This window comes from Monomorium pharaonis, chromosome 9 (assembly GCF_013373865.1).
Source record: "Monomorium pharaonis isolate MP-MQ-018 chromosome 9, ASM1337386v2, whole genome shotgun sequence".
Taxonomy (NCBI): Eukaryota; Metazoa; Arthropoda; class Insecta; order Hymenoptera; family Formicidae; genus Monomorium; species Monomorium pharaonis.
Window position 1 is genome coordinate 381,297 of NC_050475.1, and position 11,785 is coordinate 393,081.

General features: G+C 40.6%; 1 long non-coding RNA gene across 1 annotated transcript; it reads right to left on the minus strand.

Annotated features, from left to right (window-relative positions):
- Nucleotides 1–7,653: 7,653 nt before the first annotated feature.
- LOC118647425 lies at nucleotides 7,654–10,964 on the minus strand. The gene is made up of 3 exons (XR_004964697.1): nucleotides 10,194–10,964; nucleotides 9,992–10,091; nucleotides 7,654–9,463 (listed from the first exon to the last, which is right to left on the minus strand). It is a non-coding gene; the product is annotated as an uncharacterized LOC118647425 (long non-coding RNA).
- Between the last annotated feature and the right edge of the window lie 821 nt (nucleotides 10,965–11,785).

Consider the following 11,785-nt stretch of genomic DNA (forward strand, 5'->3'; position numbering starts at 1 on the left):
CTCACCTAATATATAAAATTTTGAATGACATAAATAAATAAATAAATAGATAAACCCAACATATTAATAATGAGACTACATAAACTATATTCCTGTTTAATCATCTTACACAATATTTTATCATTATACTTTTATGATAATAAAAATTTTATTGTGGTGATAAAGAATTCACTGAACTACATATTAAGACTCGTTCTGTACTGACGTACAGAAGCTAATGCGTTTTCCTTTTTTTTTTTTTTTTTATAATAGTCTTTGCAAGAGAGAGATCTGAGGTAGAAAACGTTATTAAAATCTCTCATAAAATCTCGCACGATTCGCGATGCATTCGTGGCGACCCTCGTGGCTTCCAGATGGGCCGGGCTTAATCCTTTGGATGACACAATGTCCGCGTAACCGACGGAAGAACGGACCTGTAAAGAGGGGGCAGAGCAGGTCGAGAGGAAGGAGGGAAGAGAAAAAGATCTGGAGGACTGCCGCATCGTCATTCCGGCGTCCCATAATCCTCCGGGAGCATTCGCGATCAGACAGGACACACTCCGCGTCTGTGTCAGCTCGCACGAGCTGAAGAAGAAGCCCGGGGAAGGAGAAAACGAGTCGCGCGACCTGAATAACTCCGCTCGGATGTTTCTAATGCGTGGCTTAGCGAGCTCACAAGTTCGTGAAGAGGACCGATGAACTTCGGATAATCATGCAGCCTTTTCTCCTTCCCTCACTCCCTCTTGCCGCCACCTCACGTACGAGCTCGTAGAATATCTGCGGCGATGACTCGATTTCAATTTGTCACGGATCATCAGGTGCAACCGAGTAAATTTTATTGCAGACAATGGCCGCATCTATGGCGTGCGATTAGTCAAGAAGTATCGTCGAGCGATTTAATGAATATTCGTTTATAAAATTTTTACGTTGAAAATAAAATAAATTTCCAATTCTGCATGCTAATAGCTTTATACGAAATGCACTGCTACAATCTAATAATACCTTGATCAATATTATATACCATAAAATTTGTAATTTACGTAATTATTAAATAGTCACATTTCTTTTTATTAGACTTTTAAATGTGACTATTTTAGCCTTGCATTTCAATGAACAAATCTCAAAATATTTGCACAATTAAAATAATACCTTTAACGATTTATTTCTGTTCGTCTAATCAAAGTTGCGTTCGTTATCGTTAGATAATTTTTCTCGCCGGGACATGAAAGGACTCGTTATCTCCTCGTGATACCGCGGAGGCTTGTAAATCGATCAAATTCTGTCCGTTGGAACGTTCAACGAGGGCGCGACCACCGTTCTCGAAATCAAAAGGGAACAAGAGGGAGGGGAAAGTAAGGGAAAGAGAAAGCGAAGGAGGGAAGACCAATTCCGTCTAACCGCGTCGTTTTACTTCGATAAATATGATGCGAAACCCCTTTTCGAGAGGAGGCAGAGGGAGAGAAATGCAAAACACCCCATCGCCGCTCGGTAGGCGGGGTGCAACGGAACCTGCGTAATCCGCCATACGTTTCCCATGAATATGCATCTGCGAGGCTAATGCGATTTGATTCACGATTGGCCTAAGCGACGCGGGAAGGGCAGACCTCTCGAAAGCCCGCAATAATTCGATACATCGACCGTGAGGCGCAAATTAATGTTTGTTAGCGTAACGTTTCTCGGCAGAGAGACGGGAAGACGCGCGTCTGGGATGAAAATAAATTACTATACGCCTTCGTACGATCTAATTCGACTAACGTGTTCCACGATATCGTATAGAGATGAGATATTATAAAATCTCAATTATCATATCTTACTTCAACTCAATTTAATCTCGATATATTGCGCTTACTAGTTTCGAGCACATATACATTACTTTTCAAGTAACTAAGTAAATCAATAGCATATTTTTCTCTAATTGTATGAGAATCTAAAATTATATTTATAAGACACAATTATGTAATATATTATATATATAATACGCAATAAATAGCAATAGAAAAAGTTATGCTGTTGCTATAGAAACTTGTAAATACATATTACTTGTGCAACTATTCCTTACAAAAAAAACCGTGTTACTAGAAAAAAGTATTTGTTGTTTTACGATCTACAATTTTCCGTTTAGAGCTCGAAATTGCAGCCGCACCGAAGAGACAAAGCCGCAGGAGAGCGAGAACGGGGGTGGAACTCGGATTTAATTGCTTTACTGCCCAGCACTTCCGGCAAACGCAGCGCAAAGCCAATAAAGGCCGATTTTACTTCAACCCCTTATAAACTTTATGTTGGGAGTAACAGCGTGGCAGCAGATTCTCACCGCGTGACGAAAGAGAACGGAGAACAGCAGGGGAGCAACGTTTTTTCACGTTGCGTGGAAATAAAATGTTTTTACGACGTATGGAAAAACATTCGAGCAGAACCGAAAATATTATCAGACGGCATTTAGTAATAATTTCAGTTTTTTCGGAACCTGTCGATAGATTGCATTTTGTTGGCACGTATTGTACTCGATTCCGGTTCTCTCTTCGTAAAAAAATAGTATAATGAGTAATAATTACCGAGGAAGTACCTAATGAGACGTGCTCACGGTCGAGCGATAATTGTCTCGTAAATTATACTCGCATTTTAGATACCAGCGATGGATTTTGTATGATGAGAAAATTGTTTTTTTTGGAATTTAAATTAGATTTTGATTGCATTAATCGAAATCTTTTATCGGATTTCAACAATAAATATTTAATTATATTCAACAACGCGTTGATTTCTTGATATTTATTAAACAAAAGTAAGAACCAAACCAAACCAATAAAATTAACAATGTAATAGTAATATAGTAATAAATATTGCCAGAATAAAAAAGTGTAGATTTAAACAAGATAAGAATAATATATGTATTTATTCATGGTAATAAAAAAATGACTATACGTACAACAGTAAATTATACATGCAGAAATTACGCCAAGTTCATCCTAGCGAAACAGCGAAAAAGAAGTGAAGATAAAAATACAATATTTTATTTTACATTGATATTTCGATATATTAAATAAGAGAAAAATTGTATTTTGGACGCAAAATGCGTATCTCATATTTTATTCGGCAATATAAAAAAAGATTGGATATAAATTTGAATAGAAATATTGGAAAATACGCGCGTATTTCGTTCCGGAATATTTTATGCCGCGAGGTGTTGCGACGAATAAATAGAAAATCGCGATCGTGAAATTTTACTCGTATCTCCTCGTAGTCGTAGAAATTCAAAGTATAACTCAATTCCGACAAAACTTGCAACATTGCAACTTATCCGAAAACTCACACGCTAAAGTAAACGTTAATGTATTCACACTGCAAGGTTTAATTAAAATTTGCTCAATGCTAAATTTTCTAGCTAAGTTTATTATAAACACTTTTCTTGAGAGGTAAAATTCGTTCGATTTCAAAATCGGCAAGCCAGAAAAATTAATGACGCGCACGTGTTGCTTTCCAATTTCGTCCGTAACAAATGCACCCGCACGACCATCAAATCGTGTAAAAAATACGCCATCACGGGACAATTCATTCAACGACACGTGGTGTCCCTATTTCATGGAAAAACCGGAGGGCACCTGCGGAGGGCTTTGGTCACTTCCTGTGATCAGCCTAGGGGTAACCAGGTTAATCCTCGATTGACCCTCATACTCGCAGGTTGGGCCTATCCCAAAGAAAGAGAAAAATAGAGAGAGAAAGAAGAAAGAAGGGAAAGGGGGGGAGAGCACGGGAAAGAGAGAAAGAGAGAATCCGGCACGCGACCACTGATTGTGAGACCGCAGAGAGCAGTGACAAAAAGGTCGCTCGTCACACACATACACACATAGAGGCGCGTGTGAGCGAGTTGGACGGGCTTCTTAACATAACTTCCTCCGGAGAGGAGGAGGCGCCTTCCGTAAGGGCCTGTTCGTGAGAGACGGGCGACTCTTCCTTGGCCCTTTAACCAAGTCCCGGGGCCCCCGGAACGACAGGTTGTCGATAGCCCGTTACGAGCTGTCGACCTGAGCGTTGATTCGCGCGGCTGTCGGATCGTTCGATGTGATAACGACGTTATCGAAATTATATCTGATCCGACGAAGACGTAAACCCGTAATAAAGAAACCGTTTGTAGAGAAATACACAGGATGAATGGAATGAAGGGCGGAAGGGATTTAGCCAAACGTAGAACGCATTGACACATCTCGCTAGCATAAGTGAACATTTGATTCTGCAGCAAATGAGTATAATAATAAAGTTAAGTAATAAACGTAATTTATATTTCAAATGCATATATTAATAACTGTTATTAATTCTCACTTGTTTCATTTCATCTATCTACGTTTATAATTAACGAAACTGTTATTAAAACGCATGGAAATTTTATGTAAGTTTATATGTATTAACGAAACTTATACAAGAAAATTTATCTTGTCTAAAAAGTATACTTGGACTGTATTGCTTGAATTTTATTAGAAATATATTAAAAATAGATTTATTGTCAAGATTGAAGAACTAAGATCAAGTTTGAATTCTGTCAGTAAAGAAATTTAATACTTAATAAGCACTAGTAATATAAAGATATTTTTCTTTATTTAAATTTCATTTTTCTGTAATTCTCAAATAAAATAGAAATAAATATAATACAAATAGAAATTTTATCGAAAACTGTGATAAGTTTTGGGATCGCGTATAGTCTTGATTCTTCTTCAAAGCGGCGACTTTTGAAATCGATTGAACATTAGATAGCCGCTCGATAAAGCTGGGACTATGGTCGCTAGCGTATTCCCAAAAGTGGACGAAACACTTTGGCTCGACGAAGCCGGAAGCAGCCGTCGATGCGGCTCTGTACGACGTATAGGTACCTGTGTTTATCGACAACCTGTCGTTCCAACCTGAGGGCCACGCCGAAGGGCAGTAGCCGCCCTTTTCTCCCTGGAGTTTACGTGAGGCAAACTATCGCGTTACACGTCCGCAAGTGTGTATTCGTATAAAATTAGTATCGTATCAAAGCTTCAATTACTGTATAAAGTTGGGTACACTAACTCGCGCCGGTAGTCTGTCGGAAAATTACAGCTGTATATCGACGTGAAACACGTTGTACACGTCTCTTTCGTCGGTGGTTGTTAGAAAAATCATGATTATCTATTATGAAAATGGTATTCGCGAGTGTGACGCATCACCGACTTAAAAGTTTCGCAGATCGGTTTAGAATTGATTTACGTCCATATTATAAGTCTACACGACATAATTCTCGACGAATTATTAATACGCATCAATAACTATGTGAGAACTAGCGATAATTGCCGAAAAAGTGACAAATTCTGTTTGCACCTCATACCTCTCGTGAGTACAGTGCCAGTAGTCGGAATAAAAAAAATGTTTGAAAATAAATAATTGACAGAACTATATTTGAAATATTAATAAATAAATAATAAATTTCAAAAACTACCAATACATACATATAATACAATCACGTTTTTTTATTAAATTTTTTCTCGGTGAAAAATGTAATCAAGAGAGTTGTAAAAGTTAATAAACTTAAAACAGTTCTATTATGTAATAGGTGTGAAATTTATGATATAACATGACTCTAAAAATGTTCAAGATTAGCTCATTTTTTCACTTTATGAATGTAATTTTTCTAGATTTTATGTACACGCTTCTGAATATTCTCTTTAAATAATTTTTAATCATCTTTCTCTATTCTCTTGAGAGAGTATAACTTTTTCTGGTTCGTTGATATATTTAAAATTTAGTCATGATGAATTTTTGAAATAAACCTTTTTGCACCTATCGCATTTTAATTCTCTTAATTCGTGTATTGTTCTGCTTTACTTGCAATTGTTCGGTACCGCGAACAAAAGAGAGAGGAAAATCTCACCGAAAATTTAAGACGACACTCGTCGGGGTATCCGGCGGTCGGCAAACCCATAAAATCGCCCAACCGGAAGGGGGTGTCACCGGGAGGGTCGGTAGCGCGGGGTGCAAGTGCACGGATATTCTGGATAAGGTCCTCGGGGCTCCTCATTCATGAGCGCACTTTGCGCTCCTTCCTCTTCTTCCCGCCAATCTATAGGCAGGATATCCTCGGGACTCTGTTGAATCGTCGACCTATATTCCGCGAGAATGCATCTCCTCCCTTTCCTTCTATCATCGCCGTCTTCATGGGAATGCGAGCGCTTCTTTGCAGCGCGAGATTTCACGTTAAATCACCTTTTAAAGTACGAGGTTTATTTATTGGAATATCTTTACCTTTATCGAACGTATAAATATGATTTATTTTGACAAGACATAAAAAAATTGTATCGTAATAAATAATACATAAATGTTGTGGAAAATCAGAATGCGAAAACTATTGAGAAATGTAAAAATCAGTTTTCTTTTCTAAGATCAATAATGATGGGCTAGATTTCTTACTACCAACGATTAACGGACTCATTGTAGAAGAGGCATTATATTACAGTACGGTATTATGATTTTAAGTCTGACAGAAATATCAACGTAAAAGTAAACGTACATCGGAAATACCGCGACAGTTTCACGAAGTAAACTCCGTGTGATCGTAATACTGTACGATAGATTCTCACAAATTGATTGCGTTATTATTAATTATATTAATATTAATTATGATGAGTGGAACGTGTCGGCAGTCCCAAAAAGAAATATCGTGTCGACTATCGTATTACGTATGGATATAGTATATCAATAGTGCTGTGGTCAATATCTGAACACAATACCAATTCACAATTTGGATAACTTGCTGCACAATTACAACAATTGGTGCAACGATTAATGCAGCAATTCGCGCAGCAATTGGTAAGTGATTTGTTTGTCAATTTACTTTTCAAATTTAAATTGAAGTCATTTTTAAAGAATTTGAAATGACTTAAAGATGATTCTATTTATTTCTATTGTTTTTATCATCTTGTATCCACTAATAACACGTTTTCGAGAAAATACGAAGTTTGCATTGTTCGTCCAGATAAATATTTGATTCGAGTCGTGCAATGCTTACTCAAACTATTCTACGAGGGTAGCTCCTATTTAAATTTATACATTACATTATTGTTGTGCAATTTATTTTGTGCTCCTTAACTTTATTTGCACAACGCGTGATCGAACTTATCGGCGTCTACCGCGTCTATATTCTAAACGTGGTTTATCGATCTCGAAGCGTATCTTTCACGGGCGCGTCCTCCCTCCTCCTCCTCCTCCTCCTCCAACGACGACTCTTATGTACGGTCCTTGGAACGTGTAGATAAATCTCCGAAACGGCGAGCTGGAGCACCTACGGCGGGGTGTTCTGCTATTGAGCCGATCTCCAGGGCCGTATCCATCGATCTATTCAAGTTCACGGGAGCATGTCCGGGTGGCGCGGATTCGTGAAGCGAGCACGGAAAAGGGAGCGGGAGGGAGAAGAGACGAATGCACCGGCACCAGTAAGGACCAGGTGCATCCGCGGGAGCCTGGGAAGCGCAAACTACGGCGAATGAAACGTCGGCAGATGCTACCAAGCCGTATCGAGAGAGAGAAAGAGAGAGAGAGAGAGAGAGAGAGAGAGAGAGAGAGAGAGAGGAGAGAGAGAGAGAGAGAGAGAGAGAGAGAGAGAGAGAGAGAGAGAGAGAAGAGAGAGAGAGAGAGAGAGAGAGAGAGAGAGAGAGAGAGAGAGAGAGAGAAAGAGGGAGAGAGAACGGGCCCTCCGTGTTGCCGTCTATATATGCACAAGGCACATCCCGCCTAACGTCGCCGTCGACTTTGTTTGCTCACGAGTGCGTCGCGTTGGTGCATTCGAGCGCCGGATTCGTTGCCTCTCCTCCCGGAGCGCCGGCCGGTCGCGGAAAATTGCTCTGATTTCCCGCCGACAAACCGTTACCGTTAATCTCGAATCGTCTGAACTTATTAGGCGCGAAGTATATCATTCCTCTAGACCGAGAAAAAAAGGTTTTGATCCAATTTTTAATCAAATTTCTTTAGTTCTGATGAACATTCAAAATATTTCAGTGTCTCCCGCCAAGAGTTTCTGCCACTCAGCGAGCCGCTATGTTTTTTCACGTCCATCAAAATTTGCCCATAAAACGGATTTCACCGTGACAATACGCGCAAGTCTTTTTTTCGCCGCGACGCGGATTCTTTTAACCAGGCATAGGCAACCCCCGGGTAACGTATATGTGCGCACGAAGGAGCGAAAGAGAAACGACGTGAAAGAGGAAAAGAGAGCTAGTATTTTCGGGAAAAAGGATTCCGTGGGAACGTGGGGAGAGCTGGAGCAAGAGTTGAATTTCGTGAAGAGGAGACCGTCCGTGCGTGTTTGAGGATGATCATCGACGCGGTGGGAGGGAGGAGGAGAGAGAAATAATGTCGACGGATAGGGGAAATGAAACGGTCGTTGCAGATTTTTACGGTTTCAGGGCGAAATCGGGATCTTTCGTTAGGGCGCACCAGGACGCATCGAAAGATGAATTACAGTAGAGAGAGAAAGAAAAGTTTCTCGATGGGTTTCGATAGTGCGGCACAATGAAAGGGTTGAGAACGAATAATGCGGCAGAAAAGGGTTCAGAAATACGATATAGAAAGCAATGGACAACCGTCCTAAAAAACGTTCCTTCTAAAAAGAGTTACTTTAACAGTAAAGTAAAACTATTTGTTCCTCGAGAAAAAAAACTGATCTTCTGTTGGAGAAAGCTACTTTCGAAACTGATCATGAAACAATTATTCTTTCTTAAAACAATTTTCTGCTCAATAAATTAAAAGTGACAACAAAAGCGTTCAAAAAAGAGTTAACTCTTTTGCTTAAAAAAAAAGTAAGTTTAGAAAGAAAGATTATTATTTTTTGAATTCTAAAGCTGTAGTATTTATAATCCGAGCCTAAAATATATTTTATTGTTATAAGTACAGCCTTGAGACACTAAGCCTCTTGTTGCTACATGGAATTTTTAAGTTCATGGCAAAACAAATTTAAATATAAGAAATGTGAAAGTAAAAACTATAAACATCGATTTAAGAAAAGTTTGTGTCAGTTACATAAGAGAAAGTGTAAAAAAAAAATCTTTGAATTTAATAAAACGCATACTTTTTCGAGTCTCTACTTTCATGGACACGCACAAAATCCACGCTAAATAACCAAATTTTTTGTGTAAATCGAACACCTTGAGGACATGCGACACGAAGTTCTGGCGAGGCTCTCAAATTTCCATGGCCTCACATGCACGCCAGAGAAAACGCGCCCTGGAAAATATGTACGCATGTGCAGCCGAGCACGCGCGAGCGTGGCGCGGAGACGAGAGAAGCACAATTCTATTGTCGGAGCGAATCCCTTGTTTGCTCGAATATCTGGCGAGCAGCTGATTGGGATTTTCGAGCTCTCAGGTCGACCGTGGATTGCACATGGTGAGAGTCCCTTTTCGTAATGACGATGCTCTCGTGTTTGCGAGATCAAGAGCGGACAAAAGCGTACAGAGAGAACGGTTCCTCTTTAAAATATGATCTCCTAAACACAAATTTACTGCGGTTCATTCATGTGAATATTAAAAAAAAAATATTTCCGCAAATTATTACGCAATCATTATATACACGTAATATATATAAATCTAATTATACACATTCTTTTGCAGACATTGGAAGATTTATTGTCTTATAATACAGGTAAATGTTAAAAGTGGTTAAGTCAAATTTTGTACTTTTTTACTTTTTTGTATAAAATTTTTGATTAGAACAGTATTTTTTTACATAAAATACTATAAAAAATTTTATACAAAAAAGTAAAAAAATGCAAAATTAGACTTAATCACTTTTAACATTCAACCTATTCAATTATTCATTCCTTTCGAGAGAGTGAAAATATTCACTCCTTGTTAGATAGAAAAGCAACTCCTAATTGGAGTGATTTTTCACTCTCTAAGAGTGAACATTTCATTCTAATTATGGAGTGAATGCTTTACTCTCTTCTTGGACTGAAAAGTGACTGTTGGACTGGCGCAATTTTCACTTTAGTATTCACATATTTGTAAGTACTCACATTGTGGGTGTATCTCACAAATGTATCTTTTTGGTACGACGTCCACTAGTCTACTGGTCTACTGGTCTACTGGTCCACTGGTCTAAACATTTGCACGAACCTATAATTAATTTTTATATTATATGTAATTGATGTTTTATGATTAATATATTTATGACTTCATAGTTAATAATAAAAATTATTTCACAGAATTTCTACTCACCACTTGATCCCTTATTATGAATTCTCGCTGCTCCAAGTGACGCAAAATCTCTCCACGTCGACGTAACTCCAATTAAGAAGTCTCTTTCTCACGAAACTACGGCGAGAAGAGCGCGCGAGAAACATCACGTTTCGTTTCGCTAGAGATCGACAGAAAAGCACTGAATTAGATACTTAATAACGTCACTAATGGACTGTACGTGGATGTCTGTCTCTCTTTCTTTCGGTCTTCGTCCGACAAGTCCGATAAAAGGGAGAGAAAGAGAGAGAGATCACCCCACAGAGCGCGTCAGGTTTATTTAATACAAAGCTGGCGGCGCGTGCGGGGTGGCAACTCCACCGCCGCCGCCGTCAGCCGCGGGGGCGGCGGCGGCAACCTGTTGAGTCAGACAATATCGCGTTTTTACTAATGCCACGATGTCGTCGTCCCGACGCGAGGATCGTGGTAGAGAGAAAGAGAGAAAGAGGGAGGGAGATGACTGCCGCATTTTTGCCGCGCGCGCGATTCCAGCCCCAGCTTCCACGAATCGTTATTATCGAGCCGCGGATTATTAAGTTCCCACCGAAATACCCGCAAATCCGCGGGGGTGAAGCTCCTCTCGTACTCCCTTCAATGCCCACGATATACCCGAGTCACTAGCAGTAACGCAGCACTCACGAAACGAAACTCAATTACACCTTTGTTACCGAGGTTTTTATCGCGACAAGATTATAACCTAACAACGAACGCGATCGCAAATGACGAATCTCGAGCTGCACTTGTTAAACGAACCTCAATGTCCTCAATCACAATAATCGAGTTGACTGATGAATCCGAAGATGAATCGATGCCCGTGCGAGATGATCGAGCGATTTAATCGACCAGTCACGAAGAAGTAAATAAACGATACCTGATGAAAAGGACGATGACCGATGAATGCGATGCTTGTCGCGGGTGGTCGCGGGTAATGCAACTATGCAAGTCGTTGCCGGTAATGCAGAGTGAGCGCGGACCGATTTCGCGGTTCCTCCTTTTTCGTGGAGTGACGCGCGGGACGCCACTGCCGTAAGCGCGGAACGGCGGACGGGGGCGGAGGAACTGTATCGCGCGGCAATCTTCGGCCCTTCCGCGTTAGTGGCGATCTACGAGATCTCGGGGTGATTTACGTACCGCGTGTTGTCCGTCAAGTGTCGACCGTAACCATCCGCGACGTAACCTCCGACCTGTCGACGGGTTGCCTCGACGACGACCACAGGTGCGACGATCCTCTCCTCGGCGGTCGACGACTCGTGCGAGGGAAACTACTGTACCATTACGCGTAGCAACAGCTCGTTGCTCGTTACGATGGCACGCGTACAATTTCGCCGCGAGTTTCGCGTTGCTCGCGATCGGCCGGAGCACAGTCTCGACGACGATCGACACGAGATCTCGTTCCGGTTGCGTTGGAGAAGCGATGCACAGTTGGCGGTTGGTACCTGCGTCCGGCCATGTTTGATTAGCGCGAGGGGGCGACGGAGCGCGGTGACGCGACACCGTTTTTTAGCGGGCGAATTGGCGGAATCTCGGAAATGGAATCAGTGACGTGGCGAGATCGACGGTTACTTCCGTGATTG